The following is a 26,116-nucleotide window of genomic DNA, read 5'->3' as shown; positions in this document are numbered from 1 at the left end:
GAGGAAAAAACCAATTTCAGCATGGGGGAGTATGTGGTGTGTGTGTGTGTGTGTGTGTGTGTGTGTGTGTGTGTGTGTGTGAGTTTATTCTATACCTACAGAACATCTTGTGACTGGTATGAAGGCAAAGAGAAGACAAGATGGCAATAGTTAGCAGTTCAATTTTATTGAATATAAATGTAAATTGCAGTAATATTCAAGGTCCCTAGAAAAGCGTGTTGAATGTAGATTGTGGAATATCTCCCAATGATGCGATGGAATTATTATGTTTTCTAAAGGAATGGGAGAATCATTTTGGTTTGCTTTTTTCTCCCAAGTTAGAGAGTGGAGTGATTAAAACAGATTAGCTGCATCCTTTAGCTCATGAGGGCTGTATTGCAGAAGCAGAAAGCTAGAAGCATGGACATAATAGGAAAGATAGGATATTCCAGATGAGACTTCTTCAATGGATAAATTAGGATTTCATGATTGTGGATGGAGAAGAGGCAAGGATGTCAGCACCAGGATCAATGGGATATGAAAATAATTACTTACAAAGTTTTAAGGAAGCCTGAAAGATCTCTTCTGGGATTCAAATAGAAAGATTGGAAAGATTTCTGGCATCAATAGAATTAGAATAAATATGACAGATTTGGAGGAAAGTTGATAAGTTCAACTTAGCACTGACTGAGACTGAGGTCCCAACAGGAAGAATGAAGTATATTGCACATTAGTAATTGGAAATGCAGGACTGGATCTCAGGGATGGACCTCAGGGACTCTATGTAATAAGAATTCATAATTCAGACCATGGGAGTAGAGGAGATCTTCAAGGGGGCGCATAAAGCAAAGATAAAAGTGTCCTGGAAGAATAACACAATGAAATAACTCTTGGATTTTGAGTCAGAATGTGTGGGTTTGAATTTCCCTTCAGAACTTCATAACCATAGGCTTGTGAGCAAGTCACTTCCTCTTTATGTACTTGTTTCCTCAAGCAGAAAATGAATTTCTACCCACTCCATGAAATCATAGATCAACCTGTCCACTGAATTTTCTAGACAAATATAATGGAATGATTTCCCATTATCTTCTCTGGTGCACTAAGGCAAACACATGTTAAGTGCCTTACCCAGGCTTACACAGGAAGTATTTGAAGTCATATTTGGACTCGGGCCTTCCTGAGTTCAGGTCCAACACTCCATCCACTCAGCCATCTTGTTCAGCGAGCTGACTACATAATTGCTAAGAGCCTATATAGATCTAAACCCACAGATCCATTAAAGGAGACACTTCATCGGTATCTCATAATTGGTTGGAATATTATTCAGTTAATGGACAAACCAACCAGCATCTGACTGTCTGCATCACAACAGGCAAGTGGTGATTCAGTCTTACTTAAAGCCCTTCAGTAGGGCAAAACCTAATGTCTCCTTCTCCAAAGGAAACCCACTTTTGGAAAGTTCCAACTAGAGAGCACGAGGTCCTGACATCAGACCTAAATAAGAGGAAATGCATTGCTCTTCTTTCTGTTTTCTGGAGTTTTGCAGAAGCTGACTCTACTACCACACCAAATCCACAAGTAATAATTATGGGATTATTTTGTGATAGCACTGGGCTAAGCACTGGGGATGCAAACACTTACTAAAAAATAAAAATAATTCCTTCCCTTGAGGAGCTGACTTTCTAAATGAAGAAGATGCCACATGGAAGAGAGTTGAAGGGGCAGGAGACTTGGACAATGGAAATGCACTAGGCATGGTGAAAAATAGAAGCGGAGTTGGGGGAGGAATGGTTGACTCGGGCACTTTTTCAAAATTGAGGTTCTAGGAAAAGTACCCATTGGGAAAAGGAAGCCCAAGAGCAGAGGGATATGCCATGGTGATAAGGGCACAGGGATTGAAGGAACGTCCAGGGTAAGAAGGCATCTGAGGGGGCAAAGTTCAAATGGAGACCTAGAAGCATAGCCAGGAGAAGAATGCTCCAAGGGACACGATATGGAAGCCTCTTCTAACTAATCATGCCCAGTTCTTTCATTGATTCCTCATTGAACGAGAACTCTAGATTTTTCACTATCCTTGTCAACTTCCTCTGGAAACTATGTAGTGTGTCGATGTGTTTTCTAATCTACAAAGTGTGGTGAACAGGGCAGAGAAGAGTATGAGCATCATGTTATCATGTCCAGATTCAAGACGCAGAAAGAAATTCTGTGAATTGCATTTGGTTTCTGGGAAGGGTGGCGATTGGAAACCTAAGTTGTCTCTGTGGTTTTAATTATGGGCAAACTTTATATATCCATTTTTTAACTACAGACATGAAATTAGTATGTTGTTTCTGAGCAGAAATTTTCTCTACAAATTGTTTTTAAAGTATTACCATTGCTAAGTGATGTTGAGAAAATGGTGGGTGGGCACATACTAGCTGTGGAATCCTGGCTAAGGCACTTAGCCTTTGACCAACTCAGATTTCCTCTCATGAGATAGTATTTGCATAGATTTTGTACATCTTCAAACAAGTTATATATTCTAGCTGTTGATCTTCTTATTACCTTTATTTGAAAGGAAACTTCAGAAAACCTGGTTCCATGGTTAGTAAATGAGAGATCAGGGACTGAAAATCAGAAGTTCTGTCAACAAAGTCCTCCTGTATTCAGTTGTACTATGGAAAAAGAGTGTGGACTCCAAGCCAAAAGGGGAAAAGGGACTATTATGTCTAACCTTCATTTTTTAGATGAGGAAAGTGAAGCTCAGGGAAGTAAAATGATTCCTGGTTTCTTTTCCAAATAGTATTTGTAGGAAAGATAGGGAGACTGGAGTGAGTGATGTCAAGAGAGGATTTGAGAGGTGCTCTACTTAGCCCTAGACTCATTTACCTTATGGTTTTTGCCTCTGGGTGACTTTCTCCCTTTCTCTGAGGTATGATGATACTTGGATTGGTTGCCAGCTACCGTCTGCCATAGAAAGAAGTAAGGGATAATTGATCAGTGATAGAAGAATGCTCTCTGGATCTTGGGTCTAGCACCATTTGGAATGGTCGCCATTCTATGTCAACATCAGCGTTCTATATCAAGTGCCAACAGACTGAAAGGCAGCCGGCTGTTTACCAAGCTGCAATGTTTAATCATCCCCAACACATGTCCCGAGAGTCTTACTCATCATCAACAGCAAACAACATGAATAAACTGGTTCAATTAAGTTTAGTCTCTGAGAGTATCCATAAATGATTCACCTCTGAAAGCACAAAATGGGCATTCCTGGGGAAAACCAGTCACACTTTTATAAGCATCAAAAGCAAGATTTTCCTGCCATTGATGCACTTTAACAAAAAGCCTGTCTAGAGCATTCACCATCATTTTCACCTAAACATCTCCTGTGGTGCTTCTAATGGGGCTGGAAGCACTCATCTATGGAGATAGAAAGCCTGGGCTACTCTTTGCAACTATGCCTGTGAAGAATCACATGGGCCATAAATTCCTTTGGATAGAAATATAGAAGCTTCAAACAGTCTTCTTTTCTTTTTTTATCCTCCGAGCTTAGATGCAGAATAAAAAAGTGCAGTGAAGTCAATTAAAGTTAGAGATTTTGGTAGTGGGAATGGATCTAAAAAGTCATCTAGACCAAACTCTTAATTTTATATATGAGGAAGCTGAGGTCCAGAGAAAGGTAGTGACTTGTTTAAGATTAGGAAATAGGAAATCTCATCCTAACAGTAGGGCTAGATAGGGATTCCAACCCAGGTACTGATGCCAAATTCATTGATATTACCTCTGAACCATGAATTAATTTAATGTTTAATAGACAATGATACTACTTGCTCTGTGTTTTCAAATAAAGAGTTCACTCTTTGTCATGAATTGATTTGGATTTCCTATCCCAGGTATGGACTGATTGGCTTACAGAAGGGGATGGCCAGGAGCTCTAGGGTTCTGGGACAGGAAGCAGCATATGCAGGACAGGGATATGTTGTAAAACATGGTTTCATTTCAAGACTATTACAGCTTGAGCTGGATTTGGATTCACCATTAATGTCATACACAAAGTTTCAGAAATCCTGTCAGGGAAGTAGTTCAGGATTATGGAGTGTTTTATATAAACCCAACCCATCATCAACTCTTAGGTCTTGAATGTGCCAAGATCTGGTTCAGTGACTTTAACCCATGAATCATACGTGATAGCATCCCTGCCTTTGAGGTGTTCCCCATCTCACTGTTTCCAGCACTCTGCACACAATCCAGAGTCCCTTTGACAACACTACATTGAGGTGTGGGGGGGGGAGAAGTTGTTCATGGTGAACCTCAGAAGTGATGAGATGATTCACAATTTTCTTATAATTGATTTGAGGACAATAACACATAGTTCAACACTTTTTAAATTGCTCAGACACATTTTGGGAACTATTAGTTTAACCATCTGATAACTCTCTTCCTCTTAAGTGTTAAAAGTTCAATATCCATTGGAACCATTCACATATCACCTATGGCAATCTTCCCATTCAAACACTTTCATCTTTTCTACCAGCAATCAACTTATTCAGGTGGATTCCCACAGCTAGGCATTGTGGGAATTAGGAAGATGGATGTGATTTCCTTGAGTTCAGCTAATCCAACTGCATTCTCCTTTGATTTGGTTGGGACCGTATAAACACTTGCTGAATGAGTGTACAAATGGACATTCTAATTGGAATAGTGCTTCGTCAACCAATTGGCCAACCAGTAAGCATTTGTTAAGTAACTTCTATATACAGTATCTAAGCAATGGGAAAATAAAACAATCTGACTTGGATAGGTCATGCCCATGCTTGGAGTCCAACTGGAGATAATAAAACAACTAGTTCATGAAGGCCCAATTATACTGGCAGGATTTGTGGCATTAAGGAACTTATTCCTACAGTTTTTCAAGGCGTAGCTTTGGAACTATTTAACTTGTCAATGTGGAGATGAAAAGGTTATGAATGAAAGACTAGCAGTGAGCATCAAGTATCTGAGAGGCTGTCACATATAGGAGGAATGGACGTTTTCTGCTTGGTCCCTCTCCCTCCCCCCAAGGGTAGAAGAAGGAAGAGTGGAAAAAAATTTCAAATAGAAAATTCAGTATCAATGTTAAGAAAGCCCTCCAATATAGAGATCTGTCCAACAACAAAAGAGGCTCCCAAGGAGGTGCTGAGGTCTCCCTCACTGCGAGGCTTCAAGTAGAGACTGGAAAACAATTTGGAATGTTGTTGACATGGTTTTCGGTCATGCACTTCATCTCTGATGTACTGAGATGGTAAGATTCTAGAAGTCTCCTACTGTCCTTTTCAGTGGATGATTTGTTCCTTGGTGACTGAGATAACTGTCACCCTTCTTTATATCCCTAGAACTTAGTCTGTCACATAGAAAGCATTTAATTAATTTTTATTGACTTAAATTCTCTCACAAACAAGAACCCTAGGGCAAAGGATGAGCAAGAAAGAAGACCCTGGCTCATCAACATTTTGTGCAATGTTGGAGAAGATCACTGAAGTGGGGTTTTGCTGAATACTACAGGCCTCAGTGGGAGCCTCAAAGGTTTTGGTTCATACCAAAAATCCAAGCAGAAACAGGCGGATTGTCTGATAGAGTGTTGCTAGAAAAGTATCAACGCCTAATATATGGTAACTAAAAACCCCACAAATTATTGACACTTATCTTTCTTCCTCTAGTACCGCAGAAATAGGGAACTACGATCAGAACAGTCAATTGTCTAATGTTATCCTTCCCCACTGCATCTCTGTCATCCATCCCTCACTCTCCATTGCCATCCTATTCAGACCCTCATCTCTCATCTGGATTACTGCAATAACCTTCCTATTGCTCTTCCTACATCTTACTTCTCCCTTCTCAGGTCAAAAGAGCTACCAAAGAGGTAGCCCTACAGAACAGATCTGAGAGTAACATTTCCAGACTCAAGCACTTTGGATGACTCTCTTTGACCTGGAGGAAATGGAAACACCTCCAATTAGCATCTGGAACTTTTATAGTCAATCAAAAAGCATCTGTTAAATACTTACTATAAAAAGAAACCCTGCCCTCAAGGTACTTACAGAGTGGGAGCATGGGAGTAGAGAAAAGGGGACCTCAAGGAGAGGAATTGTATGAATGGGTAAATGTTGATTAAGTCCTGCTTTGTGGCAGTGGACCAAAACCTTTACTATTTTGACTCAGTTCCTCACAACCATGCTGTGACATAGGTATTATCATCCTCCTGATTTGATGGTTCAGGAAAGTGGCATTAAGTGACTTGTCTAGAGTCACTGGGCTAGTAAATATCTGAAGCTAGATAGGGAGTCAAGTCTTCCTGCCCCCAGACACAGTGTTTTTCCCTAATGCCACCTATATCTTAAGGTAAAAAGGATGAGCTTTGCCATTTGATTGGCTTTTTAGAGTAAGTCTGTTTTTACCCAGCACTCACTCCTCTCACTTGACTCTTCATCCTGCTGAAGCAGGTCACACACCGATCCCTAGGTCTAGTAATTTCCCCTCCCATTTCCTTTGCAGAAGCTGTTCCCAAGGACTAGAATCCTCTCTTCCCCTTTATGTAGCTGAATCCCTACCTTCCTTAAATCTTATTAAAAGCCTCATTACCTTCAGGAAGCCCTTTTTGATCTCCACCTGCTCTGACATGCCAGCCTCTCCCACATGATATCTTGTATATATTGTGTATTTGCTTATTTGGATATATTTTGAAATAAATCTCCTTCCTCCCCAATGGAAAGCAGGCTTATTGAGGGCAGTGTCTATTTTCTGGGTCTCTGAATTCCAGTGCCTAACAGTGAATCTGGTACAGAGTAAATGACTAATAAATGTTAGTTTAGGGGCAGTTAGGTGGCACAGTAGACAGAGCACAGGCCCTGGAGTCAGGAGGACCTGAGTTCAAATCTGGACTGAGACCTTTAATAGTTACCTAGCTGTGTGACCTTGGGCAAGTCACTTAACCCAATTGCCTGGCAAAACCCAAAATAAATAAATAAATACTCACGGAGTAAGTGAAAGAATTATCCCAAAATTATGACAAGATTGTGTATTCTAAAAACAAATTGCATGGAGTCAAACCTCAAGATAATGACATGCTTAGCTGTTTACCTTCTAGGACCAACTCCAGGGTCAGAATTGGCTTTGGCTATACCTGAAATGATATCAGGTTCAGTTTATTCTTTTTTTTCAGTTTTTTGTTTTTTTGCAAGGCAATGGGGTTAAAGTGGCTTGCCCAAGGCCACACAGCTAGGTAATTATTAAGTGTCTGAGGCCAGATTTGAACTCAGGTACTCCTGACTCCAGGGCTGGTGCTCTATCCACTGCACCACCTAGCCACCTCCAGTTTATTCTTGAGAAAGCCAAAAAGACTCCAAATGCTGACCATCATCCCAAGGCCAGGATGAAGTTATTGCCAGGGTACGTCCATATTTGAAGCCCTTCACCTTCCTGGCTTGGCCAACCTGAGGAGCTGTTCTGAGAGCCCTCAGCAAGGCTCCTGGCACAGACTTTCTCACTTCCTCAAGTTCAGGTGGAAATTGGACCAAGCTCTGAATTACTGTGTCCAGTATCCATTTCTGGTTGGCATCGTCTTTTGTCTCCTCAAAGTCTTGACAAGATACTTACTGTATAAACTCAGACATTATAAACATTCATTAAAATGTAAGGTACCAGAAGAGAAGGATTGTTCCTTGAGGAAGGCAGAAGGAACGAGTCAGCAGATTTGAAATGAAGAGCCCTGAATTTGAATTCTGTTTTTTTTGGCAAGGAAAATGGGGTTAAGTGGCTTGCCCAAGGCCACACAGCTAGGTCATTATGAAGCGTTTGAGACTGGATTTGAACCCAGGTTGTCCTGACTCCAGGGCTGGTGCTTTATCCACTGTTCTGCCTAGCTGCCCCTGAATTTGAATTCTGATACTAAGTATGAATACCTTCTGTAACCTGGGACAAGATACTTTACCCCTTTCTCAGTTTATTGTTGTAACCCTAGTGCCTGGACCATAGTAGACCACAGAATAAATTTCTGCTAATTTGAGTTGAAGATAGAAATTCAGTTTCTGACAGTAAATGTTTAACTCATGCTTTTTTAATTTATGAATCCATTTAAAATCAATAAATTGCTCTGAGTTTGAAAGCAAAATCGATTCAAGTCAGGAGATCCAAGTTCCAAACCCAAATCTACCATTAACTTGCTTTATGATAGGGGTGACCCAGTTGAGTTTTCTTTCTGGGTCTCCATTCCCTGTTCTCCAACTCTACTAACACACCAAAGTCTGGAGGTTCCTATCTCTTCCAAAGCCAGCTCTGACTAGATTGATAGACAGTAGTCTGTCTATCATCTAGCCGATGATAGATTTCACTTCTTTTTTATGCCTCTGTTTCTTCATGCACAAAATGAGAAAGTTGGACTTGAAGAACTATAACTTATCTCTCGAGCTAAGAGAGTTGGGTTCACAATCATTTCATGGTCTGTTCTTTCACAGAATGAATAGAAGTCACAAAATAAGATTTGCTAATACTAGAAAAGACTTTTTAATTGATGAAATATGTTCTTTCAGTTATATTTCTTCAAAAGAAACTTTTCTCCTTTAAAGTCTGAAAATTCAAACATTTCAGAATATTTTATACAGTCAAAGAGAACAGTGTATATAATTTTGGACTCAGACTCATAAAGACCTAAGTTGAAATCCTGACCTCAGGTAGTAGCTGTGGGTCCCAGGGCAAATCACTTAATATCTGCCTGCCTCAGTTTCCTTTTATACAAAACAAGGCTAATAATACCACCAAAATTCAAAGGTCATTGTGAAGCTTCACTGATTTAACACATGCAAAGTGATTGGCAAACCTGAAAGCGTTATTTAAAGTCTTGTTACTACAGTACTTAGGAAATAATTCCTAAGTGTCTGCAAAAATACAAACGACCACCAGAGGGTAGCAAAGTATAGAGTAAAAGCAGAACGTAGAACCTCCATAGAGGCTAGGAGGGAACATCTAAGGCAACTCCTGGGCACAGCTTAACCTCGCATATGCAGTAACTAACTTACATAAAACCGTAGCTAATTTTTCCAAAGTCACAATGGTAGAACCTAAACAGAGCTCCAGTGGGAACCCATTTCAGGCTGGATTCCCAGGACTTTTACCTCCCCAGAAATAGAGCAGTGGGGAAGGACAAAAACACAAAGCCAGATAACTGAACTCCAGGCTTGGGTCTGATAGGCACTCTCTGTAAAATCATGAGCAAATCATTTCCATTTCACCTAGAAAATACAAATGGAATTCTGTGATTTCAAGCAAAAAGAAAGAATATTCCCACTTATTCAGTGCTGGAAAGCAATTTAAACTTAACTGAATATTGGTGCTCATCCACAGGGTCATTGTGGATAAGTCATTTAGCCATGCTGAAATGTCTGTGGAGAAATGATGAAAGAATTAAAGGGAAAACTGAAGCTTCATGACCTGTGGAATTCTTTGAACTTCTAGGAACAAGGTGTTACACAAATGCTAAGTATCATAGAAAAATGATTTATGGTTCTTAGGCCTAACAAAGTTTCCTAAATCTTCTATAATGTTTTAAAGTCTTCAGACATTTGACAAACAATCTCTCTGAGGCTTCACAACCCAGGGAGGTAGGTAAAAACAAGCATTATTATCCCTATTTTAGAGATGAGGAAAATGATCTGTCCATGGCACTATGGGAAATGATCTGTCCATGGCACTATGGGAAATAATCTGTCCATGGTACCACGGTTAGGCAAGAAGGAGATTGTTTGAACCTAGATTTCCTTCCAAGTGATTGACCACAACATATTGCCACAGAAATCAGAAATTCATCAACATCAGAAAGACAGGAAAAAAGAAACCAAACTCATAGGTTTTAAAGCAAATATCAGAAGGGGTACTAGAACCCATTACAAAGAACATGACTGAGAACAATCGATATTTGTATTGTGCCAGTGTCTCTTGCATCCAACACTACCCTTCTCCCCAATGCCACATTTTAGCTCATTCATATTTTTCCAGTTCTAACTTCCAATGTGCCAGCTCCTTCTATTGATACTAATAACAATTCTTCTATGACTATAAGCATTAATTTCCTCATTTGTAAAATAAGCATAATAAAAGTCCCACCTGGCTGTTATGGCTATTGTGAAAAAAAAATGAAATAATACATAGGAAAGTTTGTTGCTATTAGTCTCATCCTTATTCTTACATCATGGCTTTTTCAAAGATCTTTTAAAATTGATAAATATCTTTCTAGGTTTATTTCCCAATAATCATTTTTTAGGTTTTTTATAAGGCAATGGGTTTAAGTGACTTGCCCAAGGTCACACAGCTAGGCAATTATTATGTGTCTAAGACCAGATTTAAACTCAGGTCCTCCTGCCTCCAGGGCTGGCACTCTATCCACTGCACCAACTAGTTGCCCCCTTCCATCAATCTTCTACACATTATCTGTTCCAACTAAATGACTTCCTGTCACTGTTTCCCGAAGAGCGACTGTCATGTCCTGCATGTCCTACTTCCCCAACTTTATACAGGTTGGAAACTCAATTCCTGCTTCACTTGCTCACTTGCCCCTCTGAAAATTCTAAGCTTCCGAACTCTGACCCAGGCATCAGTATCTATGAGAAATCTTTTCTGGTACACAGAGTTATTTGTACTCATTCATTTCCCAAGTTAAAGTGAATAAATTTATGTCACCATGTTCTGTTCCTACTATAGAATGGAAGTTCCTCATGGAGAGAGAGAGAGAGAGAGAGAGAGAGAGAGAGAGAGAGAGAGAGAGAGAGAGAGAGAGAGAGAGAGAGAGATGCATGCAGGCTATTTTGGGGTCTTGTTTCTTTGTCTTCCTAGAATGATTGAACTTGAGAATTGGAAAGGAAAACAATTTCTCATAAGATAGAGGAGACAAATACTTGTTGAATTGAACTATATATCCTTGAAGACAACGTGGTCAGGGACCGTGCAGGAAACTTCCCAGGGCATCATCCCAGAGTCTTTCTAGCTGAATAGCCCTTGAAGTGGGGCAGTTGGGTGGCCCAGAGGCTGGAGCTCTGGGCCTCAAATCAGAAAGACTTGAATTCAAATTTCACTCTCTGACATACTAACTGTATGTCACTTAACCCTATTTGTCTCAGTTTCCTCATTTATAAAATGAATTTGAGAAGGAAATGGCAAATCCTTCTAGTATCTGCCATGAAAACTTCAATGGGGTTTCAGAGAATTGCACATGACTGAAAGGCCTGAACAACACCTGAAGGTCCTGCTCCATGGGCTCTATGAGACAATACAATGAAGATATACATGAGTGTTTCAGGGGATATAAGGAAGACAAACAATTCTAAATATGGTGCAAGATGGATCAGTGTGCTGAGGGCAGAATCAAATGCAGCAAGAACTGAAGGGAGAGATTGGTCACTTGCAACTGATACAATGTTGTGCTCGGCCACTTGAGGAAGGGGATTTTGTGTGTGTGTGTGTGTGTGTGTGTGTGTGTGTTTAGGTTTTTGCAAGGCAAATGGGGTTAAGTGGCTTGCCCAAGGCCACACAGCTAGGTAATTATTAAGTGTCTGAGACAGGGTTTGAACCCAGGTACTCCTGACTCCAAGGCCGGTGCTTTATCCACTATGCCACCTAGCTGCCCCGAGGAAGGGGATTTTTTAGGGGATTTGTGCACTGTTGGTTCATCTTGTCTTCCATCTCCTACACTCTCTTCTCTTTCCTTTTATCTCTTATGGTACATACCACCAAGCGTAATTTCACATATTTATTATACGAGGAGAGAAAATAAATAAAGTAGGTATCAGGAACAAGAAAACCTCTTGCGTTGTCTATAGACAATATATATAGACAAATATAGACTCTATTTCTATAGAATAGAGGCATTTGCATGTTATCTGGAAGGTGGTAGGGAGCCACCACATGTTGTGGAGTGTGGTCAGACCTAAGTTCTGTTTCTCTGGAGGATGCAACTGCCTAACATGTGACATTCCTGAAAACAGGTCTTTGAGCCAGTTCTTTCCCAACAGTTGTGGCTCTGAGAATTGACTTCTGGACATTAGCCATAGTTATTATCTAACTAAACCGATGACATGGAGATGAAAAAAGAGAGAGAGTGCCACTTGTGAGCATTTCTAGAAATCCCATGAACCTCTGCTTCAGGGTCAGTTCTTGCACTCATCTAAAATAAGACTTCTCTTTCATTTTTACCATTGAAGAGAAAGGCAATCTATTCAGCCCACACAAACACAGTTGAAAATTTTCTAAAACCATCAATGCTGTTAGAACAGTGAATGGATTGTCAATGTCAAATGCCAGTAAGTTAAAGAAGACTGGGAAATCGGTTGCTGTGCTGAAGCAGGTAGGGCTGAAGTCTGCAAAATCCCTCTTTCTGCAAACATCCAAGCCTGTGAAATCTGGCCCAAAAAAGATCTGATGATATGGCTGTTATCCCAAAATAGCAGCTGCCTCCATTATGCCCAAGCTCAGCACGATGTTGAATCACATTGCCCCAGGATGTCTGCCAAAGACAGAGTACAAGAAGGGGCTCTCAGAGTACAAGAGAGAACTGGTGTGAGAGATGAGATATGGGGATGCACAGGGCCACCTCCACTTGGCAGCTTAGACAGAGCTGCTTTGGGAGGAGCAATCATTCACAGCCAGGTAAAAGGAAGTTTCCATATCCTGAGCGTGCAGACATAATTAGAAAAAGCAACTTAATGCTGTTGTAGAAGAGACTCCACAACTCTCCAGTCTTCTTTCAAACTTATCCATCTCCAGCCGAACCTTGGGCAAAGTACATGTCCTCCCACTCTTCCCAAGCCTCATCAGTAGGCAATACAGAGATTTCCTGCCTGGCTAACCACTTGTTGCTATATGACTGACTCTTCCCCCCATCATTCATTCATTCTCCTCCATTCATTCATTACATCTCATTCATTCTTCAACAAACATTATTAAATACCTACTTTACACCAATAACAGTGATAGGTTCTGGGAGGATACAAAACAAAAGGAGGAAATAATTCCTGCTCTCAAGGAGGATTTTTTAAGGGGAGACAAGAAGTAAATGGAATAAGTAGGAAATTCTTGGAAAATTACCTCAAAGTAATTAAGGAGTGGATGAAGGGGTGCTATCAACTGTAGGAAGGCCAAACAGCTTCAGAATTGGAGGTGGCTTTTGAGTTGGGCATTGAATGAACCTGTTCTGGAGAAAAAGGAGACAGTCCCAAGAATGGGATCTGAACAAAGGCCTGAAGATAAGAGATGACGTGCTATATACCAGGAATCATAAGTAGCCTAGTCTGATAGGAAGACATTGTGTGTAAAAGACCTTATTCTAGTTTGTCAAAGGCTTTACATACTAACCAGAGGAGATTAGGTTTGATCCCAGAGACAAGAGGGTGATGGTAGAGCTTCTCTGGTAGAGAATGACAGGATAATATCTGTGCTATTAGGAAAATTATTTTGATAACTGTAGGGAAAATGGGTTTTCTCCTTTCCACTATTCTGGATGTTTACATTTACCCTATTTCACTGATATCAATATGCTTAGAGGGGGGAAGACCAATGGGGAGAAATCTTGCATCTCGGATTGCTCCCCTGCCCCATCTTATGTCCATATCCCATGACAATCTCTTTTACAATACCTCTAATACCATCCTTAGGATAAATGTAGCATTCTCATTGTTGAACATTTCTATTGTAGAGATACAGGCCACCACTACCACCACCATCGTCTTGATACTCTTCTCTTCCTTCAATTCCATAATGAAGCACTCTCTTAGTTCATTTACTTCTTGGGTTATTCATTTCCTCTATACTAATTCAGTTGGACTTTTTCTTGCTTCTGTCCATTAAATTTTAGCCACCCTTCAAAATATTCTCAATCTTCTTCTCGCCTTCTATTATCTCCACTAGTTATTTTAAAAGCTTTCATGGCTTCAAGTCTTTCATCTGCAAATCATTCCCAATCCAGGTGTTTCTTCCTGGTGTCTCCCCTGGGCTCCAAGTCTATGTTTCCACTTTCTTTATGAGAAGTATCTACCTGGATTCCCTGCCATTATTTTCAGCATATCAAAATTGTGCCAAAAACTAAATCTGTGCTATCCTCTTGGACCTCAGTTTACCTTATTTCTCTGCTCCTCTCATCATCTTCCTAGCCATCTAGACTCATCAGGAAAGTATCATCCTTGATTCTACCTTATTTGTTTCCCATTCCGCAATGTCCAATTGGTTGCCAAGTCTTGTTGATACCACCTCTGTAATATTTCTTGCATGAGACAATATGTTGCAGTAGGAAGAACATTGTATTTGGGCTTCAGTTTCCTGGTTTGAACTATTCCTAACTTGTAATACCTTATATTCCCCAGACCTTGGTTTCTTCCCATATAAATGATGAGGGAATTGGACTAGCTATCCTCTGAGGTATGTCCCAGCTCTAGGTCAGTAACCCAAAGTTCACAACTTTGGCTTCCCCTTACTGACAGTTTCATTAAGTTGATTATATCTCACATGAGCTATTATGGGAACATCAACTGAGAATGCTCCCTCCACTCTTTCCTCTCTTCAAGCCATCTTTCACATCACTGCCAAAATATTTGTATGGAAGGCACCACTATCCTTTTACTGTCTTAAAATTTACAAACTCAGATCTATCCTCTCTGTGTCTCTGTCTGTCTGTTTCTTTCTCATTCTATTGTTTAATCAATTAACATGTCAATCTGGTTTTATTTCTCTTAAATGTCTCACATCTTTCCCCTTCTCTACATCCACATACCAGGCACTCCAGTGGAGTTCCAAATCCCCTCTGTCCTAGAATATTGAAACAGCATTCTCTGGAGCAACAAAAGGGCAAGAATAGGAAGAGAACTGATGAAAAAATGTAAAGGAAGGGGGCCTAGCTCTACCAGATCTCAAATGATACTATAAAGCAGAAGTCATCAAAATGGCCTGGTCCTGGTTAAGAAATAGAGTCATGGATCGGTGGATCGCGAGAGGTTCAAAAGAAACTGCAGCAATGACTGCAGAAACTACAGGAATCTACTCTTTGCTAAACCCAAAGACACAGCCTCTGGGATAAGAACTCACTATTTGTCAAAAATTGTAGGGAAAACTGGAAAATAGTATGGCAAAAACTAGGCATAGACCCACATCTCACACCCTACACCAAAATCAGGTCAACATGGGTACAGGATTTAGACATATACAGTGACACCATAAATAAATTAATAGTCCAAAAATATGAAAAGGGATTAAATTTATGACCAAACAAGAATTAGTGTACATTATGAATTATAAAATGAATGATTGTGTCTATGTTAAATTAAAAAGGTTTTGCACTAATAAAATCAATGCTGCCAAAATTAGGAGAAAGGCAAAAAGCTGGGAAACAGTTCTCACAACCTGATGAAGGGCTCATTTCTAAACTATAGAGAGAATTGCATCAAATTTATGAAGTCATAAGTCATTCCCCAATTGATAAATGGTCCAAGGATATGAACAGACAGTTTTCAAATGAAGAAATTAAAGCTAGATATAATCATACAAAAAATGCTCCATATTACTATTGATTAGAGAAATTAAAACAACAATGAGGTATAATCTCACAACCTATTAGATTAGCACAGATGAGAAAAAGGGAAGATGATCAATGTTGGAGAGGTAGTAGAGGATTGGGACATTGAGGCCTTGCTGGTGGAGTTGTGAACAGATCCAACCTTTCTGGAGAGCAATATGGAACTATGCCCAAAGAGCAAGAAAACTGTTCACACCCTTTGACCCAGCAATTCTAATTCTAGGACTATATCCAGAAGAAATTGTAAAAAATGGGAGAAGTCCTACATGTTCTAAAATATTCATAGCAGCTCTTTTTGCACTGGCAAAGAACTGGAAATTAAGAGGGTGCCCATTCATTGAGGAATGGCTAAACAAGCTATGGGACATGGATACTATGGAATATTATTGTTCTTTAAGAAACCACAAATGGTCAGACTCTAGAGAAGCATGGAATGACTTACAGGATCTGACGCTGAGCAAAAGGAGTAGAGCCAAGAGAAGAATGTACACATCAACAACATTATGAGATAAATGACTTTGATGGAAGCAGATACTTGGGACAGTTCAGAGACCTATGACTGGTTATGGACTATATTATCCCTAACCAGAGTAAGAAAAACAAAACAAAACAAAACACACAGAAAAAAAAAAACAACCCTTCTGAATCGGATGAACACTTTACAAACATTATTTCTTATGTATCTCTCTCTTCCTTAATCCTATTTCTTCATGCCAAAAATGACTAATTTTGAAAGATGTTTAACAAAATATGTTTGTAAAATGCTAACCTGATTGTGCCCTGCTGAGGGGAGGGGAGTGGAGGGAAATTTTGTAACTTGAAAAAAATGCACGTATAAATGGATGAAAATAAATAAAAAATAAAATTTAAAAAACAGAAACAGCATCCTAATTTGATTACCCCTAGCTAACCATCTCCACACAGCTGCAAAAACCATCCACTGACAGCATGAGTCTTACCATGTCACCATAACCTAGGAATTCCTTCTAGGATAAAATACACAACAGTCACTGGGTATAACTCCACTCTCTTTCTCCTTACTTCTCAAATGAGCCTGTTTTCCTTCATCTAAATCTCAGCCAAATTGACCTGTTTGGTATCCCTCAAACTGCACGCTCTGCCCCCCTTTTTGAATTTGCATAGTCTGTCCCTCATGCTTGAACCCTACTCCTCCCTCGCTCCAGTCTCTTAGACATCCTGACTTCTTCAAGACTAATTATCAGTCCCCTCCAGGAAGCCTTCCCTGATGCTCTTAGCTGTCAGTGATTTTCGCCTCCTCCAAATATCATCTTTTAAAATTGTATTTGTTTACCAATTACTTCCTACTAGTAGAAAGTCAACTCCTTTGGGGGCAGGATTGATTTTTCTTTTTGTGTTTATGTCATTGGCACTTGGCTTAGGGTCTTGTCCATAACTGCCCTTTGTTATTAATTGTTAGATTGGACTGGAATGATTGCTTTTGGATGAAATGGAAAGTTTTATCGAGTCATGAGCAATCTGGATCTGGGACAGACTGGATGCCCTTGCTTTATCTCATTTCCATTGCTACTGATATGCTAGATGGGTTAACATTCTTGTCCTTGCTTTCTATACTCTCTCTTCTGCTGACTTTACTATCAACTCTAATTAGATCCCCATTTCATCTATCTATTGAAGTCTTTCCTAGTCCTTCACTTTCGTCAAAGCTTCGCTTGGATCCCATCTCCATAAAGTCTTTACTGATTTGTCCTCCATGTCGTTCCAATTCTAAGCAACTACTCCAAACAGATTTTTCTGCTCTTCTCTTTGGGCTTATACTCTCCCTCTGGTTTTCCTGGTTTTCATCCCATTGAGGGTTTTAGAATTGACAAGGGACTTTGCTGAATCACTTCATTTTACAGAAGATGAGACAGATCCAGACAGAGTGAATGACTTGCAAAGTCAGATAGGTTTTTAACCTTTACAGCAAGATTCAAACCTAGTTAATCTAACTCAAAACTGACTCAAACCCAGGTCCTTTAATTAAAATTCAGGACTTTCCCATATTCCCTCTGTCCTTTCCCCCTACTTCTATGAGCTTGCTTTGGATATTGTCTATAAATAGTCATATCTCTGGGTCCTTAGGCTCAAGTAGGAATATGGCATAGCATAGGACCTTTATCACATACACCTTTCAAGTGAATCTCCTGGATGGAAACAGCTCCTTCAATTTTTAATTTTGCTCCAGTACAAGCACTCAAAATTTTGCTTTCTCCCCAAAGTTGTGTCTCCCTTCTCTCTTCTTGCATTCTATGGACAATATCTGGCTTCAACTTGAAGTTCCTTCTTCAGCTCTGGGGACCCTCTCCCTCAAATACTCAATGAATTCTTGCTAATAACATTAGCAATAAAAACACGAACTCCAGGGACAATGTACTAAAACCATATCTAATTCATGCTCTTTGGGAAGGGAAGAGGCACTGGGTTATTTATCCTTGGGGATGGTGGCTACTAAAAATGCATCTCAGAATAGATGAATAAGGTACATTACCAATTTTTGAGAAAAGTCATGGAGGATCTGGAAAGTATTCATGGGAAAGCAACAAGAATGATGAATGGCCTTGGGTTCTTGCCAAATGAGAATCCATTAAAGGAAAGGGGAGAATTAATCAGAAATGACTTTGTTAAAGTTTTAGGTTGAAGCGGTAACATGCATAAGGGGAGACACTTGCTAGGAACAGGTACCTGGGAGGAATGCCTCCAATTAGAAATGAGTCAAGGAACTGTTTTATTTTAAGTCTTCATGACTGCTCACCTAGAATCCTGAAATAGTGTCTTAACTGGTCTCCCAGTCTTAAAAGTTGGGGTTGGGCAACCAGTCTCTCAGGAATTTCATAGCATGAAATATTTTAGTGAGAATGTCTAGTGATTCTCTGCACTTTCCCAGAAACTGGATTGAAGAGGTAGCCTGGTACAATGCCCATCTTTACTGAAAACTATGCTAGTGGTGGGGCCTAAAATCTTAGGTAATGTCAAAATCTATGGCTACAACTCAATTCTGTCCTAATGTGATCATAGGCACTTGAACACCATTGCCCCAATACCTGCTGTTTCCTTTCTCTGGTAAATTATCTCCAGACCTGGCCTCATTTCATTATGGAGAAATATTCTTGGATACAAACAAAAAATAGTCCAGATACAAATTGGTTTAATATTCATGTCAGGAGCCTCAGCACTTTGTATTCATATTTTCATGAATACAATTGCCAAAACAGCAAAACACAAAATTAAAATATTCTTGTGATTAGGTCCTCAGGTCAAGAGGGAGAAAAGTCATAAATTTATAACAGTATCTGGGGTAGAAAGGAAGAGTACAGACTATGTGCTAGCCTGGAAATCATAACAACTCTTGCTTTGAAGCCCACTGTAAATACTCATCAATTCAATGCATTATTCCCAAGCTTCTGTTTTCTTATTTAGAAAATAGGAATGATAATGATAATCCAAGTTACATAGAGTGATGGCCTTGGACTCAAGAAGACGGGAGTTGCAGTGGGTCTTCCAGCCCCTTTTGACCCTGGCAGGTTTCTGAACACCCTTCATCTTCAGGTTTTCATCCATGATATGGAGTGACTACTATTTCACCAAGGTATAATGAAGATGAAATGAAATAATAAATGTAAAATGCCTCGCCAATCTCAAAATACTCCAGAAGTTCTATCCTTACGATTACCATAACTACTACTTGCTAGGAATCCTACTGCTGCCACTACTGCTGCCACTACTGCTGCCACTACTGCTGCCATGAGTGCCACTACTGCCACGACTGCTTAGCAATACTACTGTGGCTTCTGTTCTTGCTGCTGTTGCTAGTACTACAGCTACTATGCCTTACTCTTAGTACTATTATTACTACTGTTGCTGCTGCTGCTGCTGCTACTCCTACTACTGCCACCACCCCCACCACCACCCCCACTACTCCTACTACTGCCACCACCCCCACCACCACCCCCACTACTACTACTACTGCCACCCCCACCCCCACTACTACTACCGCCACCCCCACCACCACTACTACTACTACCGCCACCCCCCACTACTACTACTACAGCCACCTCACCACCACTACTACTACTGCTGCCACCCCCCCACTACTACTACTGCCACCCCCACTACTACTACTACCACACCACCACCACCACTACTACTACTACTCCTCCAGCTACTATTGCTACTGCTACTGCTACTACTACCACTACTGCCACTACTACTACTAATGCTACTAGTATTTCTACTGCTACTGCTATTACTGCTATGCTACTACTACTACTACTGCTGCTGCTACTGCTGCTGATACTCCTACTCCTACTCCTCCTTGTTATTACTACTATGTGCTATACTACTACTGCTGCTGCTGCTGCTACTACAACTGCTACTACAACAACTACTACTACTACAATGGCTACTACCGCTGCTGCTGCTGCTGCTACTACTACCGCTGCTGCTGCTGCTGCTAGCATTGTTGTTATTGCTTTATTATCATTAACAACTGTATTTTCTACCCCAAATTCTAATATATAAAAGGTAGATTACATAATGTCTATAAAGTCCTTTGGAAATCTCTATATAAATGTCTACTCTTTTATCTAATCATTATTTATAGTTATAACCAGAATCCCCAACAGGAGGCAGCAGGATATTTTTTTTCTAATGACCATTGGACTTAGTATCTGTTGACCAAGATTATGATTGTGGTTCTGTCCCTTTTTAGCCATGTGATTTTGGGCAATCTCTATTTCCTCCCCTTTAAAATGGCCATATGTACTGTAACTGCCTCACAAAATAATTATGAGAATCAAATGAGATCACATATTTATATAATGCACCTTATAAATAACAAAACATTCTATAAATGAGAACTTGCAAGAAGACAATTTTTCTTGCTGAAAATTCCCAAGATTGAAGATGATGCAGGATGATATTCTTTAAAATTATTTGTAAAGGTTAAGTCAATTTCTAAGTCTCTCCTTTCTTATTACTAACCCAAAGTCATTGTCTTTCCATCATCATAGTTGTGGCAGTATAAATTGCCTTCCTTTAGTCTCTGGGTTCAGAAAATTGCACAAGGGATTTCTGGGTTGTTACAAAGGAGAGAGTGGACCCAGTTGATGGTTTCAAGGAGATTTGATAAGATAGAAGAAATAGGATACCAATAAGCCCATAATCATAGAATCTAAGGAGTCTCAGAAAGTTTCCCTAATACAACTGGTATCTGAAAGCATATGCCCTCAATACCATCCTCTAAAAGTGGTCAAGTTATTCACAGGGCAATCAGACTGTGCATATTCCTGGATCCAACAATAAGACTATGAGATCTTCATCCCAAAGAGCTCATAAAAAAGGGGAAAAGACCCACATGCACAAAAAATGGTTATAGTAGCTTATTTTGTAGTGTCATCAAATTGGAAACTATGGAGATGTCCATTAATTAGGGCATGACTGAACAAACTGTGATATATGAATATAATAGAACTATTGTTCCAAAAGAAATCATGAGCAGATAAACTTCAGAAAAGCCTAAACTTTCATGAGTTGATGCCAAGCAAAGTGAGCAAAACAGAAGAACAATGTTTACACTAATAGCAACATTGGACGGTGATCAGCTGTGATGGATGTAGTTCTCTGCAGTACTAAGTTTTAATACAATTCTGAAGGACTTGTCATAGAAAATGCCATCAACATTCAGAGAAAGAACAATAGAGACAGAAGGCAAACCAAAGCATACAATTTAAAATTTTTAAAATTTCTTTTATATTTCATAGATTATTTTCCTTCTCATGTTTTTTCCCTTTTGTTCTGATTCTTCTTTCACAACATGACTAATATGGAAATATATTTAACATGGTTATACATGTCCAACTATATCAGATTATTCACTACTGAGGGGAGGAGGGAAGGGAGGTGAGAAGAAAATTGTAGATCTAAAATCTTCCTAAAAATGAATGTTGAAAGCTATCTTTGCAGTTGGAAAAATAAATCATTTTTAAAATAAAAATATTCTTAGCCTTGTAAAAAGAAGTGGTCAAGTTCTTCTCTTTCCCAATTTAGCCTGCACTCAGTTGCCAAAATGATATTGAATAAGGCATATCTTATCACACTTTCCCTTTATAAGTAGGCTTCATTAGTATCCAATTACCTTGGGAATCAAATTAAAATACCACTTCTTGTCATTTAAAAATGTTTAATAATCTGAATCCAAACTACTTTCCTAAATTTATTATATGTGAATTCTCAGTCTAGTCAAAATAGCCTTCTTGGGGTTCCTAAAAAATGATTACTCCATCTCCTATCTTGGGATATTTGCACAGGCTTTTCATCTAAGCCTAGAATGTCTTCCAACCTCATCTCTACCTCTCCAGGTGCCTACTTTCCTTTAATGGTCAACTTAAGCACTATCTTGTTTACGCGAAGCCTTTCCTGATTCTTTCCTCCTCCCTCTGGATACTGTGATATCCTGAAATGACCTTAGATTTACTGCCTATACTTGTAGACATACTGTCTTGTTTCTTCTAATAGAAAGTAAAGTTGTTGAGAGTGGAGGTTAGTTCATTTTGATAATTAGATCTTGAGGGCCCCATGATTGACTGACACATAGCTGATACTTAATATTTTATGGACTATGATGCTATGAGCCCCCAAGGCAGTTCAATCTGTTTAAGGTCAGCTTTGATCACTAGCAAGTTTTGTTTTGTTTTGTTTTTTCCTTAACACCAAGGCTATCTTTGTGTACCTTCCTCCCATTACTCTTAGGTCTGGCTTCTGAGATCAAGCAGAATAGCAAAATGTAAGTAGCCACATATTCCAAAGAAATATAATAGTAATAAACAAGTAAATATTCACTATTAGAGTCAAAATGAAAGAAAGGAGTGAGGGACTAACTCAGGAAATGACTCAGGCAATGACTCACCACCTCAGCTTTACCCCCAAAAAGAAAGGAAGTTGAAAAAAAGAGAGATGGTGCCATAGTTTTCAGTCAATGATGAAGGGGAAGGTCATATATAATCTGGTATGTCCATTTTGTGGGGAAGGCACATTTCTGAGTCTAAAAACAGGATTCCATGGCTTGAGACTTAGAATAGTATTTAGGGCAAGGCAGAACAGGAGTGACTGGTAATCTCTGATGCACAATAGAGCAAGAATTACAATTTGGTACTGGAAATAGGGAAAAATTCAAAAAAAGAGCTAGAAGATAAATTTAAACTGCAGGCCTATAAGCCTGAATTTGGTTGTTGGTTTAATTTTTAGAATTTAGAATTAAAGGCATAATCTGGGAGAACATAGAAAGCATAGTAGGGATCACCAAGAGTCAGTACAAATTCATTAGGAACAAATCGTCCAAAGCTAATGCCATTTCATTTTCTTGTCAGAGTTACCAAAGCTATTAGCTTAGAGGAAAAAAATGAATAGTATATTTAGATGTCATCAAGATATTTGAGAAGTTTTCTTATATCCTTTTGGACAAAAGGAAGGTATATAGACTGAAAGATGGTACATCTTGGTAATTAGAGCACTGACCAGAATCAAAGAGTGTTGAACAACGGGTTGACAAAAATGTTGAGGGAAGTCTTTGGTAAATTGATACAAGCTCTATCCTTAGCACCATTATGCTAAAGATCTTTGTCAGTGATTGAGATGAAGGCATGGATGGCATGAAGGCCTCTTTTCAAAATAATAGAGGACAGAACTGCAAGGGAATGGGTGGTACAACAAAAACCCAAATAATGTCAATAGGCTGGAAGAGTAAACTGAAATGAACAAGACAAAATTTAATAATAAAAATAAATGCAGTAGCACTAGAAACAGCCATTGTCTAAAGACAGGAAGGGAGTGATGTGACAACAACTCATATAAAAAATATCTTGGTTTTTGGAGTGAATCACAATGCATAGGTATCTGGATTCCACTGAATAGTAGGCATAGATAGGTAGAGCATCTGTCCAGAATGGTCATAACTAGGTCAAGGGGAAATTATAGCACCAAAGTATTTATTTAGAGAATTTGGTCAGAAAAGCCTCCTTCTGAAATGGCAGGGTTGTATAACAGAGCACCAGACTTGAAGGCAGGAACATCTAAGCATGCATATAATATCTAGTATCTCTGGACAAGTCATAATCTCTCTGTACCTCAGGCTCCTCATCTGTAAAATGAAGAACTTGAGCCAGATTGTCCGTCCTTTCCAGTCATAGTTCAAAGAGGGATAAATCATTGAACCTTAGATTCTTATTGTCTTATCCCTTTATTTTACTGCTGAGGAGACTGAACTTCAGAAAGTTTAAGTGACTTACATATCAGATGAATGTTTTAGTATGAATTATGGAAGGTGATTCTGTATAGGAGATAGAGCACTGGACTTGTGTTCAAAAGACTAGGGTTCTATTCCTCCATCTGTTTCTAACTAGAATGCAGGTTTGGAAACAAAGAAAACCACAGTTCATATCCAACCTCAGACACTTGATGTGGGACAATGGAGAATCGATTTACTACTCTGAGCCCCAGCTTCCCTCATCTATTTTTAAAGTTGCATTTCATTTCAACACTAGGAATTCCTTTCTTCAATTGTTCTGAGTCTTTCATTCCTTCAACTATAAAATTAGAATAATCATCTTAATAGTACCTATCTCATAGGGTTGTTGTGATGTTCTAAAGGGGCAATGGCTATAAAAAACATATTATGTCTTTTAGTACTTCATAATTTACATTATTATTAATATTAGATGAATGACTCCACTCCTCTACATTTCAACATTTTCACTTATAAAACAGTAACATAGAATATGATTATTTGTGAGATATTAGGGCATAAACATGTTGAGGGCAAGGACTGTTTTCATTTTTGTGTTTTTATGTTAAGTGTTGAAGTTCATTTAATTGGCATGAATCCCATGTTCATAACTGGAGAGTGTTTCAATACCCTACTTTGTTTTGGTAGCTACAGTCTAGATAACACTTTTATTATCAGTGTGAATCCTCAATTTGAGCATAAAGTACATGTAGTACCATGAAGCCTGGAAGGCATCCCTCATCTTAGAAATATGTCTTGTTTTGTTGGAGATCCAGAAAGAAACATGGTCCTGTACTTCCATAACCAAAGCATTGGAATTCCCAAAATTGTCCTCTTGTCTCTCATAGAAAATTCCAAATTCTTAAGTCAGAGAAAAATAAAGATTGTTTCAAAAAGATCAGGTCCTAAGAAAGAATGGGTTATCTGGTATCTAATCTCTATCCTATTCAAGTCTAAACTGGTATGGCTGAGCTGAGCTCATTCCTTTAATAAGCTCTAAATAGAATCAAACAAAATTCCTTCCTTAGTATTTTAAAGAGGTGACTAAAATGGATCTGTGAGCTGCTTCCAGGCCTGGGGAGAGCAGAGATATTGATATCTCTCTCCTACCTTAGAGAGTTTTATATATGGATTATATCATTTGCTTATTTGATTCTTCTTCTTTCTCTCTCTCTCTCCCTCCCTCCCTCCCTCCCTCCCTCTCTGGGACATATTTCAGACCCATCTTCTTATTGGCTCTTTCTTCAGATTGCACCACTCTAACCATCAGGGTCATTTGTAAGACAGACCAGTACTCAGTGACAAGGATGCAAATAGATGCAGCAAAGAATGGCCAGAAGAGGAGAGAGGGCTTATCTCTTCACTAGGTTGTCTATTTATAACAGAAATTTCAAGATTCAGCATGCATGATGCAAATGATGTCAGCAGTGAGTAGTCACAAACCACCAGGCCACTAGGGAGCAAAGCAGGGCTGAGCTCAAGACTGAATCAGCCAGTTCCTAGGAGGGAGAGTTGAGTTATAATGGGTTATTTCTATCTCGAATTAAGAAAACAACTTGTCATTAATCATTAATTTCCTTGATAGTAATGATAAAAGTTGTTTGCTTTGTTTTTCACTTATATTCCAAGAAAAGAAGAGGGACATGAAGGTATCCACAACATAACTTTGAATAAGTCATAGACCTAGCTAACGATATATCTCGTGACTCAAGGTTCAGGGGTGCTGTGTAGAGAGTACTGAACCTGGAGTATGAAGATTTGGGTTCATCTTTTGCCTTTGATCCTTACTGGTTGTGCAACTGTAGGCAAGTCAATCTACTTTACTTGGTTTATATTTTGTCATCTGTAAAATGGGGATAGTAACACATGCATTACTTAGCTCAGAATTATTGTAAGACTCAAGCAAGCTGACAATATGTATACAACATTTGAAAATAAGGTTGACATGAAAGGATTGGCTATCCTTATCACTAATATTATCTTTATTGTTTATTATTATTACTTAACTAAGACAACGTAGGGGTAGCTAAATGGCACAGTGGATAGAGCACTGGTCCTGGAGTCAGGAGGACCTGAGTTCAAATTTGACCTCAGTCACTTAATAATTACCTAGTTGTGTGGCCTTGGGCAAATCACTTAACCCCATTGCCTTGAAAACAAAACAAAACAATAAATAGTACAAAGTCATATAAAGATCACCATTTAGGGGAATGAACTTTTAAGTGATATTTCCTCAATTATTAATTAGCATTCAGAAAAAATAGTATTTAAATATT

General features: G+C 39.1%; 1 protein-coding gene across 3 annotated transcripts in view; it reads right to left on the bottom strand.

Annotated features, from left to right (window-relative positions):
* Positions 1-26,116, bottom strand: part of FGF12 (fibroblast growth factor 12) — a 490,477-nt gene that overhangs the window by 322,718 nt on the left and 141,643 nt on the right. Inside the window, exon 2 of one of the 3 annotated variants that reach the window (XM_074190634.1) lies at positions 2,848-2,925. The exons of 1 other annotated variant lie outside the window; for it this stretch is intronic. The gene's annotated coding sequence lies outside the window, so the exon portion shown is untranslated. Of the gene's footprint in view, positions 1-2,847; positions 6,949-26,116 lie in introns of those variants that run through there. One more of the 3 variants, XM_074190633.1, reaches the window with a different exon arrangement.

This window comes from Macrotis lagotis, chromosome 6 (assembly GCF_037893015.1).
Source record: "Macrotis lagotis isolate mMagLag1 chromosome 6, bilby.v1.9.chrom.fasta, whole genome shotgun sequence".
NCBI lineage: Eukaryota > Metazoa > Chordata > Mammalia > Peramelemorphia > Peramelidae > Macrotis > Macrotis lagotis.
Note: the sequence above shows the minus strand (reverse complement) of the source record. Positions and strands in the feature narration are given on the sequence as shown.